The following is a 9,912-nucleotide window of genomic DNA, read 5'->3' on the forward strand; positions in this document are numbered from 1 at the left end:
AGGATCCATCTTTGTGATGTCAGGTCGGGGGGAAGAGGAGCTTCGAGTGGAAGATCCATCATTGCAACCAGCGGGTAGTGGGGAGAGTTAGGGGGAGAGAGTGAAGTGGTAGAGGGGTGAGAGATGAGTTATTGCGAGGACACAATGTCTCCCGCGCTTCTTCATGAATGACCCTTGTGCAACTGTATCCTACGATGTGCCTGTGTGGGGTCTTGATCACTGAAATGACCGATTTGGTCATTCCCTCGGAGCCTGGTTGAGGATTGCTTTAAGGGCGTGCAGATCTGGCTCATCCCCTTCTACAGGCAACCAAACATTGTAATTTTGCATCTCGCGGACCTGGTTGTGATAGATGCTGGCAAACGAAACACGCCTAAATTTCTCTTATATTCGGTCTTCTGGACGAGCTCCTCAGTCAGGCCAATATAAACACTCTCGGCTAATTACAAATAGAAACAAACTATGTGAATATTCCATGATCAAGGCGTGCAGCAGGAGCTAATGTTAAAAAAAATCCTTCTTTTAACATGGGAATGGCGCATGTTTCATATTAGCTCAAGAATAAAGTACTTCCCCCATCCCATAATATAAGAACGTAACCAGCTACCGTAATTAACACACAACAAAATGTTGCCGAGTGATGGATGTCCAGAGCAAAGACATGATGTGACTACCTGTAATTAGCTCCATCCGTTCCGATGAATAAGACGTATTTCGTTTCGTTAAGACAAGAATTTGATCATCAATTACTCTTTTAATATTTGAATTATGTGATAACAAAGTATTTTTAAATATGAATCTAGTGACACAAATTTCATGCCATATAACCTTGTATTTGTAGAGTAATTATTGGTCAAATACATGTCTTAACAAAACAAAAATACGCCTTTGTTTTAGGAATGGAGCGAGTATGTTATATGCCTTCAGTAGTCGCTCAAGTTTCAGTTGTTCCTGGTTGACTAGTGACTTCCAGTATTCTTTTAAGAAGCAATGAAAGACATCCTCCAATAGAGTCGATATCAACAAAACAAGCATGCCGCCTTTGTACATGTCCTTCAAAACTTTGGACTATTATTACTACATTGATCCGTACCAAAATTGCTACGCGAACATAGCAGGCAAACATACGTCTTCAAGATCACTTCCGTGATTAAAAAAAGGGTTCATGACATTTGCTGAAATAACACCAAACGGACATATAGTGCCTCCACAGTAAAAACAGGGACTCTTGGGGCCTACTTATGCCGGTTTTGAAACGGCTATAGAGAGTAGAAATTAAGCAACCAGAATTACAGTTGCAGTTGCTGTCCAGAATTCATCATTAGACTGTCATAAAGGAAAATCATTGCAGTAGAGGTAGAAGGCAACAAAAAGTTCAGAGAAGAGAGTCTGGGTCGGATGATGCACAGCCTTGTCCAATGGTGCACAGTCAAAAACTTAATGACTTCACTAGCAATTTTATACTGAAAATTTTGGCGACCACTTCATCAACACTTGCCCAAAAATCCAAGTTTCTTCTTCAGGGCATCTGAAAACTTGCTGGAGTAGTGAACTGACTTGATTACACCTTGCGCAGCTTGCAGAGAGATCTCACCACAATACTCAATGACCAAAGACTCTAACTTATGTGCACGTCCCAGTTCAGCCATTCCAACATCAGTAATGTTATGACACGCCCGAAGTATGAGATTACTCAAGCATGGGGTGTGCGCAATGAAGCGCATCCCAACATAAGTTACCGCATGACACAATATAAGCTCGAGTGTCTCCAGATGTGGTGAAGATGAGACGGCCTTCATCCCCTCGTCAAAGAAGTTGGCGTTGTTTAGCACGAGAACACGAATTGCGCGGGACTGAATGAGTGTCAGAAAACCCTTCTGTGTGAATCCTATTTCTAACGGCCAGTCACGGGAACATCGTGTAAATCTGAGGTCTATGATCTGAAGCATAGGACAGTTGAGGGCTATAGCATAAAGGCTGTTATCAGTAAATGACGTCCTGGTTTCACAGTAGCTGACATCACTAGAGTAGCGCTACAGGTTGAGCCAAAGTAAGATGCTTTTAAGGTTGCTGCAGCTCCGAGATAATGCAATCATGTCATTGTCATTTAGGGCATGAACATACTCAAGGCAAAGCTTCTCCAATGCTTTACACTTCCCTAGAACAACACGAAGTCCTACTTCTGGCCAAGTTTTAATATGCGCGAATCTCAAATCCTTCAAACTCTCACAACAGAAATCATATATATCCGTGTTGTGAGCATTGTACGAGGAGTCATAGACCATATCACCTAGAAGACGATCATCTATTCCTCTTTTCCTCTCAAACTCAAACTTCTGGAGCTTCATCCATCCTGAACCAAACTTTAGGAAGTCACGATGATTGACTCCTTTGCAATTCTTCACTACAAGCTCTTTCAATGATCCATCCCTACCAAGGTATTCCAGCCACTCTACACTGTCAATTTTCTCGCAATCAATAAGGTGGAGGGCAGATAGACTTGTGCAACCAACTGCGACCGAGAAAAGCCCAATTGACGTTATTTTTGGTGCAGAGTTCAGCCTGAGAGACACCAATGTCTTGCAATAAGCTAAACAACGAAGCCCAGAATCATCGATGCATGAGCAGAAGCTTAAGGTGAGGTCAGTCAGCGAGGAACGGTGAGATGAAAACACAAAAAGGCCTTTGTTGTCCAACTGCTTTCCATGTCCAGGTATAAACCAGAGTAATCAATTTCCACTTTCCGCAAATTTGGGAACCGGGCGCACAATGATGTCAGTGCTTTCGTAGCAGTGCAAAGACCAGAACCAACATGGATAGCACCTCTCTGATTCCCCTCTATCTTGTAGAGCTGCTTTGACACAAGGGAAAGAGAATTCAGATCACTTGTGCTGGTGATCCTCTTGAGAATCTCTGTCACCAGAGCCTCCGGTAGGTCCTCCATCGAACAAATTCAGCTGTAGCAATTAGTTAATATATATCAAGGTTCAGAAAACAAGCGACGAGCTGAAGTCAAACTTATGATATATCAGAATAATGCATGTGAAGATGGAGATGACACCGGCGACACTCATTATAAAGAATATACTGATGAACTTTGAGCATTTTCTGTATCCCTCCAAAACTTGTGTGTTCTTCATAAGCATGGAGATTTATTAAAGTAGCTAGCTAGCACCTTGTCTGTCTCTAGATTGTTAGAAAGAAAAAATGACGCTACAGGCGGGCTACATCATAAATTATACTAGCACCATAAGTAGCAGAGCCTGAATAATGGCCTAACTAAGAGAATACTTGTACAAAGAAAGGAGCTAGAATTGACGATGAATCTAAACCAACTTATTTGGAGTGGAGGCACCTAATTAATAACATGAAAACCAGAGCATGCAAATTAGTTAGCACTTGTAGCTCTTGCTTGGGCAAGAAAGAGAGTAGGGAAATCATTTTGCCCCAGCCGATGAGTTCACCGGGTGCAGTTATTATTAATAGATCACACCAATGCAGTAGTATATGTTCAACTAGAAATACTAGTACTTGCTGCAACCCTAGGCTACTATACTCGGTTGCAAAAAGCTTACTTTCTACTCCAACATTATTCAGGCTAGGATTACATTAACTTCATGGATGATACTACCGGTCGGGTTTCCCCTATCAGGAAAGAGAATCGGAAAAGGAACCGTGCACATGTCGAATCGCCAACGAACAGGGGACAGAGGAGCCGAAAAACGGCGGGGTGGTACCTTGAGCACGACCGGGAGATAGAAACAGCGGCGATAGAGAATGGAATAGACCGTAGGAATGTATCTTCGCCGCCGCTCGACCTCGGTCCGCAGCGGAGTGCTTCTTTGATTCGGAAGATCGGAGGAGAGTGTAAACCCTAGTCTCGCTCGCATCGCATTTCCTCTCTTTTCCAGCTGCAGCGGCGCCTCGGCCCGCTCACATGGGCCAGCCACACCCGGAATGGCTGCGGGCCGACGCGCACTATTTTCGGCCTTCTAGACCTTTTATTAAAACACAGAAAAAAATCTAAAAGTAAGAAAATTATATAAAATGTTCATAGAATCGTTTCAATAAATAAGTAAAAATTTAAGGCACTGTAAAATCAGCTTGTAAAATATGTCCATGTCCACGAAAAAAACCATGTGCTTATTAAAATTTCTAGCAATTTTTTAAAAATGTTCCTATATGCGAAACATATGTTCATGTGTGACAAAAAATGTTCACATGTATCGAAATAAATGTTTGCTTTTTTATGAAAAAGTGGACGTGTATTTTCATAAATGTATGTAAAAATTAATGGTCATGTTCATGTATTTCGGAAGGATTCTTACATGTGAAGGAAATGTACATATATCTTAAAGAGATGTTCATGTTTTGAAAAAAAAAATACGCATTCAATTTTTTTCATACAAATAGACATTGTTTACCTAGGAAAATAATAACAAGAAAACTATAAAGGACGAAGAAACAAAAGTTAAGATGAGTAAAAGAGAACAGGAATATAGAAATAAAAATAGTAAGAGAATAGCGGGGGGGGGGGGGGGGGATAAGACGGTCAGCGTTACTGCGCCATGACCCATGTGGAAGAGTGCGTTGGTGAAATGACCCAGATGTCGCATAGAGAAGGAACATAGGTGTTATAAAACAATTAAGGATTTGTTTTGAACAAATGTATAAACAAACTACTCGTTTAGTTTTCAAACACAAATGCTAAATATGTTGAGGCTCAACAACTAAGTGTACCAACAACCTAAGCTAAACAAGATGAGCACAAGATGTATAATAATAACACAAGTGATAAGAAAACCTAAAAGAAGATAAATAACTTGAAGCACTAACAAACAACTTCAGCGGCACGATTTTTGCAGAACCACAACTTCAGAGATTTATAACACAGAAGCACAATTTCAGAAGAAAGAGTAACACATAACCCAAGTTTCCAAGTTAGAGGAGTTCGACAACGGATCTGACAGAAATGGCCCTGCGATGTCAGTGATGATGTGGAGTCTCAATTTACTCAAAAGACAGTGTTGTAACGACAGTAGCTGAATCTGGTCGCAGAAATACAATTTTCTCCATAATGCGCAGTCAACAACTTAATGAGTTCAGCAGAAGGTTTTAACTAAATATTCTGGAGGCGTGAGCATCAACAATAAATCTTCTCCAATGCGTTACACTTCCCAATGACAAAACAAAGTTCTATCTCTAGCCAAGTTTCAACAGGAGCCAACCTCAAATCCTTCAACTTCTCACAACAGAAATCATATCTATTCAGGTTGTGAGCGTTGTACGAGGAATCATAACCCACAACAGAACCCCAGAAGTTTTGCCTCGATCTCAAATTCAAACTTTTGGAGCTTCATCCATCCTGGACCGAACTTTAGGAGGCCATACTAACTGACTCCCTTTCAGTTCTTTATTACAAAATACTTCCAATGATCATTCCAATCCAAGGACCTCCAACCATTTTATGTTGTCTACTCCCTCCGTCCCAAATTACTTGTCGTAGAAATGGATTCAAATTGACGTATCTAGAACTAAAAATAAGTCTAGATACATCCAATATCTAGATATCGAGTATTGACTGACTGGTGGTAATCACTACAAAATGGATATGTGTCGTGTTGCTTTTTCTGTACGGAATTCAAACCGAGATGTTATTTTCTGAAACATTTTGTGATGGTAAAGCACTTGACGATCTACATGCCTGATTTGTTTCACTATTTTTTTTCGATTCTAAAAAAAATAATTTTGGCATCCCAGGAGGCAAAAATCCTCTCTCGGGTGTATGCATGTTATCTAAATAAAAAAGAAGGTGGGATCCAAAAAGACGATACTAACATATGCATGGCGAATTGACAAACAACCAATAGGAAAGTCGGAAAGAGGGTTTGGGTTGTTTTCTTGGCGGAACCAAGCAGCCTTTCCCTTGAGAGCGTCGATCGTGGGGCGGCGGAGGGAGCCTCCGCTTGCAATTAATCTTGAATGCATCGGTCGATCAACCAAAACTGGGTCTAGGGTTCGAAGATTACAAATGCAGTGTACTCATCTCATAGTCTCGCTTGCATCGCCTACTCTCTTTGAGCGGAAGGAAATGAGTACTCGACAGGCAGGTCTGAAGGTAGTACTTTTTGGAGTTCAGTTTTTTCAGCCAGAGTTCAACTTAGTGCGTGAACAAAAGTTTGGCGCTGGCTTCTCCAATTTTAAGATACGATCTTCTCAAATGGTCTACTCAATTCTGATTTTGTATACACTCATCATACTCTTGATATGTAAACAGAAACGTGACCCCCTCTAAATTTCTGGAAGCCTGTAATTAGCACACAGCTATGTTATATGCCTTCAGTAGTCGCTCAAGTTTCAGTTGTACCTCAACTTCCATGAGATAGTACACTGCATTTGTAGTCTTGGAATCTAAAAACCCTAATTATGCTAGTAACTACTACTCCCTCCCCCCCATAAAGACGTTTGTTTGACTCTAGTATAATGTAAAAAAAACATCTTACATTATGGGACGGAGGGAGTATTCCGTCACGACACTTATTTTGGGACGGAAGGAGTATATGTTGAGAAGCAATGAAAAGACATCCCCAAATAGAATCAATATCAACAAAACAAATATGCCGCCTTTGTAGTACAGGTCAATGTGAAACTTCACATTGACCATTACTACACTGATCCATAAGAAAATTGCCACACAAAAATTGCAGGCAGATATACATGTCTTCAAAATCCCTTGAATAGTAGAAAGGGTTCACGACATTTCTTAGAGAGTTAAACATAATACCAAACAGCAAAAACATGGATTCTTGGGGCCGATTTGTGAGGATTACAAAACAGCAATAGAGAGTAGAAGTTACACAACAAGAATTACAGTACACAGAGTGGTGCCTACTATTAAAGTTTCATTCACCAGATGCCGTCCAAAGATCATCATTAGACTGTCATACAGAAAAAATCATAGCAGTAAAGGTAGAAGGCAATAGAAAGTCCAGACAAGTGAATCTAGGTCGGATGATGCACAGCCTTGTCCAATGATGCACACTAAACAACTTAATGGCTTCAGCAGCAAATTCATACTGAAAATTTTGGAGACCACTTCATCACTAGGCGCCAAGACCAATTGCCTTCATCAGGGAATCTGAAAAGTCCTCGGAGTAGTGAACTGACTTGGCAACACCCTGCGCAGCTTGCAGAGAGACCTCACCACAATACTCAATGACCAAAGACTCTAATTTATGTGCACGTCCCAGTTCAGCCATTCCAACATCAGTGACATTATGACACGCCCGAAGTGTTGAGATTACTCAAGCATGGGGTGTGTGCAATGAAGCGCATCCCAGCATCAGTTACTGCATGACACAATATAAGCTCGAGTGTCTCCAGATGTGGTGAGGATGAGAGGGCCTTCATCCCCTCATCATCAAAGAAATTGGCGGTGTTTAGCACAAGAACACGAATTGGGCAGGACTGAATGAGTGCCAGAAAACCCTTCTGTGTGAATCCTATTTCTGATGGCCAGTCACGGGAACATCCTGTAAATTTGAGGTCTACGATCTGAAGCATAGGACAGTTGAGGGCTAGAGCGTAAATGCTGTTATCAGTAAATGACGTCCTGGTTTCACAATAGCCATCTTCACTACAGTAGCGCTGTAGGTTGAGCCCAAGTGAGATGCTTTTAAGGTTGCTGCAGCTCCGGAATAATGCAATCATGTCATTGTCATTTAGTGCATAAACATACTCAAGCCAAAGGTTCTCCAATGCTTTACACTTCCCTAGGACAACACGAAGTCCTATTTCTGGCCAGGTTTTAATATGCGCCAACCTTAAATCCTTCAAACTCTCACAGGAGAAATCATATATATCTGTGCTGTGAGCATCATACGAGGGATCATAGAAGTCATATCCTATATAACGATCATGTCTTTCTCTTTTCCTCTCAAACTCAAACTTCTGGAGCTTCATCCATCCTGAACCAAACTTTAGGAGGTCATGATGATTGATTCCTTTGCAATTCTTCACTACAAGCTCTTCCAACGATCCATCCATACCAAGGTATTCCAGCCACTCTACACTGTCGATTTTCTCGCAATCAATAAGGTGGAGAGCAGATAGACTTATGCAACCAACTGCAACCGAGAAAAGCCCAATTGATGTTATTTTTGGTACGGAGTTCAGCCTGAGAGACACCAATTTCTTGCAGTGTGCTAAACAACCAAGCCCAGAGTCATCGATGTATGAGCAGAAGCTTAAGGTGAGGTCAATCAGCGAGGAACAGTGAGATGAAAATACAAAAAGGCCTTTGTTGTCCAACTGATTTCCATGTTCAGGTATCCAACCAGAGTAATCGATTTCCAATTTCCGCAAATTTGTGAACCTGGCGCACAGTGATGTTAGTGCTTCTGTAGCAGTGCAAAGACCGGAACCAACACGGATAGCACCCCTTTGATTCCCCTCTATCTTGTAGAGCTGCTTTGAGACAAGGGAAAGATAATTCAGATCACTTGTGCTGGTGATCCTCTTGAGAATCTCTGTCACCAGAGCCTCCGGTAGGTCCTCCATCGAGCAAATTCAGCTGTAGCAATCAGGTAATATATATCAAGGTTCAGAAAACAAGCGAAGAGCTGGACTCAAACTTATGATATATCGGAATAATGCATGTGAAGATGGAGATCACACTGGCGACAGACACTCATTACGAAGAATATACAGTACTGATGATGTTTGAGCATTTTCTGTACCCATCCAAAACTGGTGTGTTCTTCATAAGCATGGGGAATTATTAAAGTAGGTAGCACCTTATCTGTCTCTAGATTGTTAGAAAGAAGAAAATGACGCTACAGGGCACATCATTAAATCAAACTAGCACCATCAGTAGCAGAGAACTAACTAAGAGAATACTGCAAAGAAACGAGCTAGAATTGATGCAAGCAATTCCGCAAGAAGACCCACGTGCTGAATCTGAACCGACTTATTTGGAGTGGAGGCACCTAATTAATAACATCAAAACCAGAGCAGGCAAATTACTACTTGTAGCTCTTGCTTGGGCAAGAAAGAAAGTAGGGAAATCATTTTGCCACAGCCTATGAGTTCACAGGGTGCAGTTATTAATAGACAACGCCAATCTAATATATGTTCAACCGGAAATAGTACTATCTGCTGCAACCCTAGCTAGTACTCCTACCTAGTTGCAAAATGCTTACTTTCTATACTACGTACCCAGGAGAATGGTTAGACAACATTAACTAACTTCATGGATGACACTACCAGTCGGGTTTTCCCTGTCAAGAAAGCGAACTGAAAAAAAAGCAGTGTACATGTCCAATCAGGGAACCAACGAACAGGGGAGGGGTCAGGGGAAGCGAAAAACGGCGGTACCTTGAGGGCGACCGGGAGATAGGAACAGCGGCGATGGAGAATGGAGACCGTGGGAGAGGAGAGGAGGGTATCTCCGCCCCTGCTCCACCTCGGTCCGCGGCGGAGGAGAGTGCTTCTTTGATTCGGATCGGAGAGGAGTGTAAACCCTAGTCCCCGCTCGCATCGCATTTCGTCTCCTTTCCAGCGGAAGCGGAGGAAGGTGTCGGGCCGGCCTATTGCGAGCTGCAGCGAGCCGAGTCGAAAAGGCTTGCCCATGGGCCGGTCGAGAGCCACGACCCATATGGCCAGCTCTGGTTGCGACTCGTTTACAACAGGTACGAATTGTTTTTCCTTTGCTAAAAAAACGAATTGTTTTTCCTTTATCTATATCTATATCTATATCTTTCCCTAATAATAAAGCACGGATTGACTTTGTCGGGTTCACCGTCACAATGCGCTTTCTTCCCATGTCATAATACGCTTCTTCCTGTCCGTTTTTTCTTGATTTCATATTTTCCTTAATATCCGAGGTGGTACTATCTATTTCTTCAATGGCGC

General features: G+C 41.9%; 2 pseudogenes; both read right to left on the bottom strand.

Annotated features, from left to right (window-relative positions):
* Positions 1–1,129: 1,129 nt before the first annotated feature.
* On the bottom strand, positions 1,130–2,954 carry LOC123143610 (F-box/LRR-repeat protein 14-like; annotated as a pseudogene).
* Positions 2,955–6,768: 3,814 nt separating this feature from the next.
* Positions 6,769–9,604, bottom strand: LOC123143611 (F-box/LRR-repeat protein 14-like; annotated as a pseudogene).
* Between the last annotated feature and the right edge of the window lie 308 nt (positions 9,605–9,912).

The sequence above is a fragment of the Triticum aestivum genome, chromosome 6D (genome assembly GCF_018294505.1).
Source record: "Triticum aestivum cultivar Chinese Spring chromosome 6D, IWGSC CS RefSeq v2.1, whole genome shotgun sequence".
Lineage (NCBI taxonomy): Eukaryota > Viridiplantae > Streptophyta > Magnoliopsida > Poales > Poaceae > Triticum > Triticum aestivum.